General features: G+C 29.0%; 1 pseudogene; it reads left to right on the forward strand.

The window, feature by feature from the left end:
• Nucleotides 1–10,167, forward strand: part of LOC131803147 (battenin-like) — a 12,279-nt pseudogene extending 2,112 nt beyond the window's left edge.
• Nucleotides 10,168–12,402: the final 2,235 nt, after the last annotated feature.

The following is a 12,402-nucleotide window of genomic DNA, read 5'->3' on the forward strand; positions in this document are numbered from 1 at the left end:
GCTTCGGTGAATGTTCACGCCAAATCCACCTTCGGAATTCCTTTTGTTCCCTCTGCCCTAGACAAAACCATTCTCTTCGGTCAATGTCCAAAATTCCGAACATTGTCGATAGGTAAAATGTCTGTTTGTCCAAAACAAGGGATGTTGTTGGAACTGTCTGTCTAGGGGACATTCATTTGAAGAATGTAAAAGTTCTAATCGGTGTAGTATTTGCAAAGGCACTCATCACTCTTTTAATTTCATCGTCCAAGCAGTAATACTCGTGTAATCAAATAGCTCATCCTCTTCATCCTCGCACTCGGTTTGCCCTATCAAATCCTAACGTCCCATCCACTTCTACTGGTTCTAGTCCCACTATCACCAATACGCAAGTTTTTCACACTTCGCAGAGTAGAATGTCTTACTGGGTACAGCTATGGTAATATCCTTCATCAGGTATATCTTATCCAGTTCGGCGCTCTAATTGATCCTGGGTCTGAGGCGTCCTTCATTACTGATCGCATTCAAAAGCACTAAACCTACCAGTACGTTCGGTAGTTGCTACGGTTTCTGGTGTCAACGGATCCGTCTCTGCCACATCTAGGAAAAGTTGTTCACTTTGTCTTGGATCTCGGCACCATTCTTCGGTTCAAATTGAAACGTTTGCTTTCGTTCTACCTCAATTTCGGAAAACTTGCCTTCATTTGCTGTTCGGTCTAATCTTTTTGATCAATTGCCCAAGCTACCATTAGCTGATCCTCACCTCCTTTGACAGTCGTCCGTAGTAGATTTGTTGATAGTGCTGATTTGTATCCCCAGATAGTGTTAGAGGGAGCTCATCAAAAGGTTCTAGGGTCACTTGTAGCTCAAATACGGTATTCGGTTGGATCCTAATGGTCCATTGTTAGCAAAACATATGCAGTTTTTTTAATTCTAGGCTTGCATCGAAAAAAGGAAATCTTTTAGGCGATTCAATATTGTCTCCTCCGATTAAAAGATTTCGCAGAGGTTCAGCTGTACCTCAATCGTTTGTAATAGAAAACGGGAAGAAAACTCACAAAATTTGGCTTGGAGGCTAATCGAGTTGTTAAGGTTCACCCTGGCGGTAATGGAATGGTTCGGCTAATTACGTAAAGACATCACAAGGGCCAATACAAAGCGCGTCGTTCTCGCCAATTAAATTATGCTACTTTCTCTTGGGTTTCTTATTTATGTCACAATATACGGTTCGGATGGATTATTTTAAACTCATGCACTCGTTATCAATTTACAAATAATTAATAAACAAAATATGAAATACGCTCACTAGAAACTGATCTCACGTCTTCTTACTATTAAGTTTACTTTGATTAAGTTCTTAACTTGTTGATTCCATTTAATTTATGGTCAAAGGGATCTCGGATCCGTCGAATTACATTGCTTGCTACCATAAATTAATGGCCAATACGAATTATATTGATTCCACACGCAATTTGGTACAAACGAATTCAAGATAATTAATATTTAAAACAATTTATATATATAATTATTGTAACATTGTCCAATGTTTCAAGGTGGGCGGCAATGTTTAAGTTAAATTGCAAATTGCCAAACGATCCAGAGAGCCTACGTTCGCTTAGTACGGACCGTAGAGAGATGCATCTTGGGCTAAAAGGTTGCCTGCTACTTCCCCTTGGAGCCTACGTTCGCTTGGCTCGGACCGTAGGAGAAGCCTTCCTAGTCTGAAGATTTTCCCTACAACTCTCCTTGGGGCCTACGTTCGCACAGCTCGGACCGTAGGCAGCTTTTCCAAGTCATTTCTCTACAACTCTCTCTGGGTACTCTCTCAGCCCGTGTTGCTGTTAGAGATTTCCTGGAAGCATCGGTGCTTCCAGCCACCTCGATGCATTGCGACTTGGCATTCATAGTAACTCTCGTTTTAACTTCGGAGCTCACCGCATCACAAAGGTATCTGTCAACTCGGGTTGACCATTTTCCAAAATCCTCAATAAACGATATTTATTATTTATATTTAATACTAATACACCTTGGTTTATTTATTTTTTTATCTTTTTATTTCTATACGGTCACGGTTTTGTATGCCTGAGAGAACATCAACGTCTCATACGGAGAGAAACAAGGTTGTTCCGTGGCTATTATGGGATATTAAACTAACACGACTACGATTTGCGAGAAAAAAGTAAAATAAAAGAATGACCAATAGGAATAGGATTTTTTAAAATAAAAATCTAAAAAAATTTTAAAATAATTCCATTTTTTATTGATTTATATTAAAATTAATTTTTTTTATAAAATTTTAAAGAATTTTGAAAAAAATATTCAAATTGTTTTATTAGTTTATTAATTTATACATTTTTTTAATTAAAAAAAATTTAAGATTTTTTAAGAAATATAAATTTTTTATTAATTTATATATTATTTTATTAAAATTAAATTAATATAAATTTGTAATAATTTTAAACGAATTAATTAAATAAATTAAAAAATTTAATAAATAAATATAAATTAAATTGAGTTAAAATAAAAAAAAAATAATAAATTCAATTAAATTAAAATTATGGATTTTTTATTTTTTTGAAGAATTTTTTAAACATATTCAATTTGTTATTGATTTATATTGATTTTTTTTAATTAAACAACTATTTTTTTAATTAAAAAATGTTTAAGAATTTTTAATAAATTAAATATTATTTTATCAAAATTAAACTAATTAAATATAAATATTAATTAATTTTAAATAATAATTAAAATTAATTAAAGAATTAAAAAAATAATAAATAAATATAAATTATTATAAATTAATTAAAAAAATAATAACAGATGAAATTAAAATTATATATTTTTTGATTTTTTTGTTAATTAAAAAAAATTTGAAGAATTTAAAAAAAAATATTCAGTTTTTTTTATTAATTTATACAATTTTTTTAAATTAAACAACTGGTTTTTTTTAATTAAAAAATGGTTAATATTCATTTTTTTAATTTAAATTTTATTTTATTAAATAAAATTAAATAAATATAAATGTTAATTAATTTTAAATTAATAATTAAAATTAATTAATTATATAATTTTAACTAATAATTAAAATTAATTAAAGAATTAAAAATAATTACAAATATATTAAAAATATTCAATATTTTTTATTAATTTAAATATATTATGTTATAAATATTTTAATTTTAAATTAATAATTAATTAATTAATTGCTTTAATTTAATAATTAAAATTAATTAAAGGATTAAAAAAAAATAATAATATTCAATATTTTTATTAATTTAAATATTATTTTATTAAAATTAAATTAAATAATATAAATTATACTTAAGTTTAAATTAATAATTAAAATTAATAATTAATTAAGTTTAAATTAATAATTAAAATTAATTCAAGAATTAAAAAAATAATTAAAAATAATTAATAAATATAAATTATTATAAATTAAATTAAATAAATAAATGATCAATAAAGTAAATTAAAATCATGGATTTTTTTATTTTTTGTTAATAAAAATTTTGAAGAATTAAAAAAATATTCAGTTTTTTTTATTAAAAAATAATATAAATTTAATATTTTTAATTAACCAACTAATTTCTAACATTTCACTTTGCTTTCACATAACTTTAAAAAATCTACAATGGGAAATTTATTTTTGAAATTTAAAAATAATTTTCAAAATTAAAAGAAAATGTTATTGTTATTTAAAATTCTTTTTAATATCTTTAAACATTTTTGAAGAATTTTTAAAAAATATACAATTTTTTTATTAATTAATTAATTATTTTTTGGTTTTATCTAATTTTAAAAATCCACAAAGGAAATCTCTATGCTATTGTTGAATATTAAAAACAATTTTTGAATATTTATTGAAATATTAGAAGAAAATGTTATTAACATTTAAAGTCATTATTAATATTCTAAAATTCTCAAAAATTCCCCATTTTCACAATACTTTGCTTCGAATTTCTCATTGAAATTCATTGAGAATATAAAACCAACCTTTGGGGCGTGATCTGTATTTTTCTAATCTAATATTCAAATTTCGTTTCACATATTCGATGATTGACATATTTATGTTTTGTTTTTAATTCAAAAATTATTGATTTCTGAGAAATCTTCAAAAACCCCAAGAAACAACTTTTCAAACGACCTTCAGATTGCCGGTGTGGGGGTTTTTGCTAAACCTGAGTGGAATATTGAAATTAAAAAATGGCACATTTGTTTTAAACTTTATTATTATTTTTTTGAAATATTTTAACGAAGAAAAAAAATTGTCTAAAGAAAAACAGTTGTAAACAAAACAATAAAAGCCGGCCATAAACAAACACCACTAATTGCTGCCATAAAATGTAAATGCGTTTTGCTTCGATTTTTTGTTTTTGCTTTTCTCATCAACTAAACGAAAAGTTAATTGTCGATTTTAATGTCAACGAAATAAAAACGGAAGTCATCAATGATTGTCAATAGCCGATAGCGGCAATTGTTGGCTAGAAAATATTTTTTGGGCACTAAGGTTATTTCGGCTGGCGGGTGTTTAGAATTTGTAATTAGAATTAACTCTTCCTATTGTTGTTAGTGTTTTTATTTATTATAGAAAATTTGAAATACGATTTTATTTGGGTTATGGGTGTTCTACAAATTATTTGACAAAAATGGCAGTTAGAAATCAGGGCTACTTTAAAGGGGCAAGGTTGAAAAAAATGAAAAATATTAGTCAATATTAAAAAATCATCGATAACGATTTTTTTTGAAAAATATTGGGAAACAAAATTTTTCGCAAAAATAAAAAAAATCGATAAATTTGTTTTTGGAAAAAATTATCGATAAAAATTTATTTTTTTTAAAATATCGATAAATATTTTTTTGAAAAGAAAAATATCGATATATAGAAAAAAGTTATCGATAAAAATTTTAAAAAATATCGATATTTTTTTAAATTATCGTTAAAAATGTTTTGAAAAAAATTATCGATAAATGTTAGTTTATAAAAAATTATCGATAATATATTTTCAATAAAAATTAATTATCGATAAAAATTTAAAATAAATTACCAATAAATTGTTTTTTGAAAAAAAAATATCAATATATTTAAAAAAAATATTGATAAAATTTTTTTTGAAAAATATAAATAAATAAATTGATAAATTTAACATTTTTTTAAATTAAAATTATCGATAAAAAATTTTTTGAATGAAAGATATCGATAAACATTTTAGTTTATAAAAAAATTATCGATAATATATTTTCAATAAAAATTAATTATCGATAAAAATTTAAAATAAATATCAATAAATTGTTTTTAAAAAAAAAAAATATCAATAATTTTTTTTTGAAAAAAATATAGATAATTTTTTTTTTTGAAAAAATGTAATAAAAATATGGTCAATATTAAAAAATCATCGATAACGATTTTTTCTTTGAAAAATTAAAGAAAACAACATTTTTTGCAAAAATAAAAAAAATCGATAACATTTTTTTTGAAAAAAAAAAATAAAATAACGATAAATATTTTTTGAAAAAAGTATAGATAAATTTTTTTGAAAAAATTATCGATAACTTTTTTAATTAAAATTATCGATAACATTTTTTTGAAGAAAAAAATTATTGATAAAAATTTTAGTTTTTAAAAGAAAATTATCGATAATATATTACAATAAAAATTAATTATCGATAAAAATTTAAAATAAATTATCGATACAATTTTTTTTGAAAAAAATATCAATTTTTCTTTTTTGAAAAATATATCGATAACAATTTTTTTGAAAAAAAAAATTATAGATAATTTTTTTTGTATAAAATTATCGATAAAAATTTAGTTAAAAAAAATTATTAAAAATATTAAAAAAAAATTTTTTTTTTTTGGAAAAAAATATGGATAATTTTTTTTTTTAAATATCAATAAATATTTTTTAAAAAAATGTATCGATAACATTTTTTTATTAAAATGATCGATAAACATTTTTTAAAAAAATAATAATGATAAAAATTTTAGTTTATAAAAAAATTATCGATAATATATTTTCAATAAAAATTAATTATATATAAAAATTTAAAATAAATTATGATAATTTTTTTTTTTTTTTTTTGAAAAAATATAAATTTTTTTCCATAAAAAAATTATCGAAAATATATTATCCCTTCCTCTTCCCGCATTTTCTAGTAACAAAAAATATCAATAATTATTTTTATTCAAAAAATTATCTATAATTTTTTTTTGAATGACATTACCGATAAAAATTTTTTAATACAATTATCGATAATTTTTTTTTAAATTATCGATAACAAAATTTTAGTTTATAAAAAAATCATCGATACTATATTTTCCCTTCCTCTTCTCGCATTTTCTAGTAACAAAACCCACCATGACTTCTCCATCCACCACCAAGGAGGTAGTGTGGCCCCGCCCGTGGAACCCCACAATCTGCGCAAGGACAAAAGTTTATGGCGTGACTTGACTTCGTATTGGATATTGGGTCTCTGCAACAACTATGGCTATGTTGTGATGTTGAGTGCGGCCCATGATATTATTGGGCAATTTCATGAGGTAAGTAATGGAAACTGGAAGCACTAATTATTTTAAAATATAAAATTAATTGCACACTTTTAGGATGTCCCATCGAATGATGATACTGGTGGCAAAGGACGAGAATGTCACATTGTCTCAACGGGAGCTATTCTCTTGGCCGACATCCTACCCTCGTTGTTTGTGAAAATCATAATGCCCTTCTTTCCGTTTTGGGTGCAGTAAGTCCGAAGAAAATGGCGCCCAAATTGGATTTAAAAAATAAATATTTTTAACATTCCAGTTTTCGTATTGCCTTGGCTGTGCTGTTTTCTGCTGCCGGTTTCCTTTTGGTTGGCTTTGCCTCGGCCGAATGGATGGCCTTGTTTGGTGTCATTATAACTTCAGCCAGTTCGGGTATTGGAGAGACAACATTCTTGGCGTATTCATCGAATTTTAATAAGTGAGTAGAAATGGGACAGAATTTTCAATTACACAATGTTCGATAACACCTGTTTTAAAAGGAAATTTTATTTTCTACACAAAAGTTGATCGATAAGAAGATTTTCGAGAGAAAACCAGTTCGATAACCATAATTTTTACGTGAAACTTTTCCGATAACAATACGAAAGTTGATCGATAACAACATTGTATATACAAACCCAGTTCGATAACAACATTTTGCACAAAAAAGTGGATCGATAGAAACTTTTTTATACAAACAATTGATCGATAACGACATCTTCTACAAAATACCATTTCGATAACAACATTTTCTATTGAAAAATATATCGATAACAATATTTTCTGTAGAAAAGTCAATCGATAACAACATTTTCTATAAAAAAATTCAATCGATAACAACATTTTCTGCACAAAAGTTGATCGATGAAAACATTTTCTATAGAAACTAATTCGATAACAACATTTTCTAAAGAAAACTTATTCGATAACAACATTTTCTATAGAAAAATGGGTCGATAACAACATTTTCTAAAGAAAAATGGGTCGATAACAACATTTTCTATAGAAAAATGGGTCGATAACAACATTTCTATAGAAAAGTTGTCCGATAACAACATTTTCTATAGAAAAGTTGTCCGATAACACAATTTTCTATAGAAAAGTTGCCCGATAACAACATTTTCTATAGAAAAGTTGTTCGATAACAACATTTTCTATAGAAAAGTTGTTCGATAACAACATTTTCTATAGAAAAGGTGTTCGAAAACAACATTTTCTCTAGAAAACTGGTTCGATAACAACATTTTCTATAGAAAAGTAGCCCGATAACAACATTTTCTATAGAAAAGTTGTCCGATAACAATATTTTCTATTGAAAAGTTGTCCGATATCAACATTTTTTATAGAAAAGTTGCCCGATGTGTTCGATAACAACATTTTCTATAGAAAAGTGTTTCCATAACACAATTTTCTATAGAAAAGTTGCCCGATAACAACATTTTCTATAGAAAAGTTGTTCGATAACAACATTTTCTATAGAAAAGTTGTTCGATAACAACATTTTCTATAGAAAAGGTGTTCGAAAACAACATTTTCTCTAGAAAACTGGTTCGATAACAACATTTTCTATAGAAAAGTAGCCCGATAACAACATTTTCTATAGAAAAGTTGTCCGATAACAATATTTTCTATTGAAAAGTTGTCCGATATCAACATTTTTTATAGAAAAGTTGCCCGATGTGTTCGATAACAACATTTTCTATAGAAAAGTGTTTCCATAACAAAATTTTCTATAGAAAAGTCGTCCGATAACAACATTTTCTATAGAAAAGTTGTCCGATAACAACATTTTCTATAGAAAAGTTGTCCGATAACAACATTTTCTATAGAAAAGTTGTCCGATATCAACATTTTCTATAGAAAAGTTGTCCGATAACAACATTTTCTATAGAAAAGTTGTCCGATAACAACATTTTCGATAGAAAAGTTGTCCGATAAGAAGATTTTCTGTAGAAGACTTGTTCGATAACAACATTTTCTATAGAAAAGTTGTCCGATATCAAAATTTTCTATAGAAAAGTTGTTCGATAACAATATTTTCTATAGAAAAGTTGTCCGATAGCAATATTTTCTATAGAAAAGTTGTCCGATAGCAATATTTTCTAGAGAAAAGTTGTTCGATAACAGCATTTTCTATAGAAAAGTTTGTCGATAGCATCATTTCGTAGAGAAAAGTTATTCGATAACATATTTTTCTCTAGAAAAGTTGTTCGATAACAACATTTTCTGTAAGAAACGTGTTCGATAACATCATTTTTTATAGAAAAATCGATCGATAATAACATATTCCATAGAAATAATGTTCGATAACAACATTTTCTATAGAAAAGTTGTTCGATATCCACATTTCCAGTGAAATTTTTTTCGATAACAAAGTTTTCTATGCAAAATATTTCCGATAACATGTTTTCGATAACACCTTCTTTAATTATGAAACATCTAAAATTAACATATTAACCCTCCTTTCCCCTTCTCTCTTCCAGAAATGTTGTTTCCACCTGGTCCTCAGGTACGGGTGGTGCCGGTGTCATTGGTTCTTTATCCTATGCCACGCTACGCTCCCTAAACGTCAGTCCCCGTGACACGATGTTAATTATGTTGGTATTCCCCTTCATTGAAGCCTTGGCCTTTTGGGTTCTGTTGCGCAAGCCCACCGCAGTGTTGCCCGTCACCAATGTCGAATCGACCGAAGAACTCATTGTCGATGATCGTCCGTTGGAGGGTTTCAAGGAAAAACTGATTTACATCAAGCAGCTGGTGAAATATATGGTGCCCTTGGCCTTGGTCTACTTCTTTGAGTATTTCATAAATCAGGGATTGGTGAGTTGATTGAAATTATTTTCGAAATAGTTTTGAAATTAATTTTGAATTTTTCAATTTTTACAGTTCGAATTGGTCTACTTCCAAGACACCTTCCTGGACAAGGCAGCCCAATATCGTTGGCTGAATGTGGACTATCAAATTGGTGTTTTCATATCCCGTTCCTCGGTCAATGTCTTCCAGCTGAACAAGATTTGGCTAATGTCCGTCTTCCAGTTTGTCAATGTGGTGTACTTCCTGACGGAGGTCATTTATTTCTATACGCCCAGTATTGGATAACATTTGTCATTGTGCTGTGGGAAGGTTTGCTGGGTGGTGGTGCTTATGTCAATACCTTCTATAGAATGTCGAAGGAGATACCTCCGGGCCGTCGTCAATTTGCCATGGCCATGGTGGTGCAGTCGGATTCCTATGGCATTGCCTTGGCCGGTTTCCTTTCGATACCCGTGCACAATGCCATCTGTTCCCTGCCGGCAGCAGTGAGAAGTTTGACGTGGTAACCTAGTTTCTCTCCCCTCTCTCTCCCTCTCTCTCTCTCGATCTTTCTTTCTGAGTGGGAGTTATGATCCCTGAAAATAGTCAATAATTTTAAATCGATTTTAAGTCTTCCACATCTTGTTTTTTTGTTGTATTACGCACCACCACAATTCTGTGTAGAAGTATTTTTTGTTGTATTTTTTTTGTTTAGTTATTAGTTAATGTACAAAAAAGAATTTAAGTTTTGAATTTAGTAGTTGTTTAAGTATCGAAAGCATTATTTTAATTATTATTATCGAGATTAAGGTATCTAAAATTATTCCTAGAGAGAATAGTGCGAAAAAGACAAGTTAAATATACGATAAATATTATTAAAGAAAAAAAAATATTTTTTTTTGAAAAAAAAAAAAAAAATATAGAAATTAAAAACCATTTAAAAAGTATCAGTCGATTTTGCCAACAGATGTATACCCTCAGCCTATGTTCGATTATTTAACTTTATTTTGACCTCAGTTATGAGTATTCAAATTGTTGACGATTTTGTGGGGAAGGTACCAGAAGGAAGGGTCCGATCTCTACCATATTTACAACTGATCTTGTGTTGAGGGAAATACTGAGATGTACCAAATCTGAATGGAATCGGATGTTAATTTCACTTTTTATAAGGTTCATGGATATTCAAAATTTTGACCCTTTTGTGGGGGAGGTACCAGAAGGAGTGGACCGATATATTCCATCTTCACAGCAGATCTTGTATTAGTAGAAATAATGATATGTGTGAAATTTGAAGAGAGTTGGATGCTTATTTCGGATTTGATAAACGTTTTGGTTATTCGAAATTTTGACCCTTTGTGGGGGAGGTACCAGAAGTAATAGTCCGATCTCCACCATCTTTACAACAGATCCTGTGTTGATGTAAATATTGAGATGTGCCAAGTTTGAATGAAATCGGAGGTTAATTTCGCGTTTTATGAGCTTCATGGATATTCAAAATTTTGACCCCTTTGTGGGGGAGGTACCAGAAGGAGTCGTCCGATCTCTACCATATTTTCAACAGATCTTGTGTTGAGGGAAATATTGAGATGTGCCGAATGGATGGAATCGGATGTTATTTTCGCGATTTATGAGCTTCTTAGATATTCAAAATTTTAACACTTTTGTGGGGGAGGTACCAAAAGGAATGGACCGATATATTCCATCTTCACACCAGACTTTGTGTTAGTAAAAGTAATGACACGTGTGAAATTTGAAGAGAATCGGATGCTTATTTCGGATTTTATAATCGTTTTGGTTATTCAAAATTTTGACCCTTTTGTGAGGGAGGTACCAGAGGGAATGGTCCGATCTCTACCACCTTCACAGCATATTTTGTGTTGATGGAAATATTGAGATGTACCAAGTCTGAATGGAATCGGATGTGAGTTTCTCGTTCTATGAGCTTCGTGGGTATTCAAAATTTTGACCCTTTTGTGGGGGAGGTACCAGAAGGAGTGGGCCGATACATACCATCTTCACTCCAGATCTTGTGTTAGTAGAAATAATTGGATGTGGGAAATATGAAGAGAATCGGATGCTTATTTCGGATTTTATTATCGTTTTGGTTATTCAAAATTTTGACCCCTTTGTGGGGGAGGTACCAGAAGGAATGGTCCAATCTCTACCATCTTTACAACAGATCTTGTGTTGAGGGAAATATTGAGATGTACCAAGTCTGAATGAAATCGGATGTTAATTTCGAGATTTATGAGCTTCATAGATATTCAAAAATTTAACGCTTTTATGGGGGAGGTACCAGCAGGAGTGGACCGATATATCCCATCTTCACACCAGATCTTGGGTTAATAGAAATTATGGGATATCTGTAATTTGAAGACAATCGGACTCATACATCACATTTTATAAGAGCTATAATTATTCGAAATTTTGACCCTTTTGTGGGGAAGGTACCAGAATAAATGGTCCGATCTCTACCATCTTTACAACAGATCTTGTGTTGAGGGAAATATTGAGATGTACCAAGTCTGAATGAAAACGGATGATAATTTCGGGTTTTATAAGCTTCATAGATATTCGGAATTTTAACACTTTTGTGGGGGAGGTACCAGAAGGAGTGGACCGATATATTCCATCTTCACAGCAGATCTTGTGTTAGTAAAAATAATGGTATGTGTAAAATATGAAGAGAAACGGATGAGTATTTCGAATTTTATAATCGTTTTGGTTATTCAAAATTTTGAACCTTTTGTGGGGAAGGTACCAATTGGAATTCTCCGATCTCTACCATATTCACATCATATTTTATGTTCATGGAAATATTGAGATGTGTCAAGTTTGAATGAAATCGGTTGTTAATTTCGTGTTTTATGAGCTTCGTGGATATTCAAAATTTTGAACCTCTTGTGGGGGAGGTACCAGAAGGAGTGGGCCGATACATACCATCTTCACTCCAGATCTTGGATTAATAAAAATAATGGGATGTGTGAAATTTGAAGACAATCGGACTCTTACATCACATTTTATAAGAGTTATAAATATTCCAAATTTTAACCCTTTGTGGGGGAGGTACCAGAAGAACTCGTCCGATCTCTACCATCTTTACAACC

This window comes from Musca domestica, unplaced genomic scaffold (genome assembly GCF_030504385.1).
Source record: "Musca domestica strain aabys unplaced genomic scaffold, Musca_domestica.polishedcontigs.V.1.1 27, whole genome shotgun sequence".
Taxonomy (NCBI): Eukaryota; Metazoa; Arthropoda; class Insecta; order Diptera; family Muscidae; genus Musca; species Musca domestica.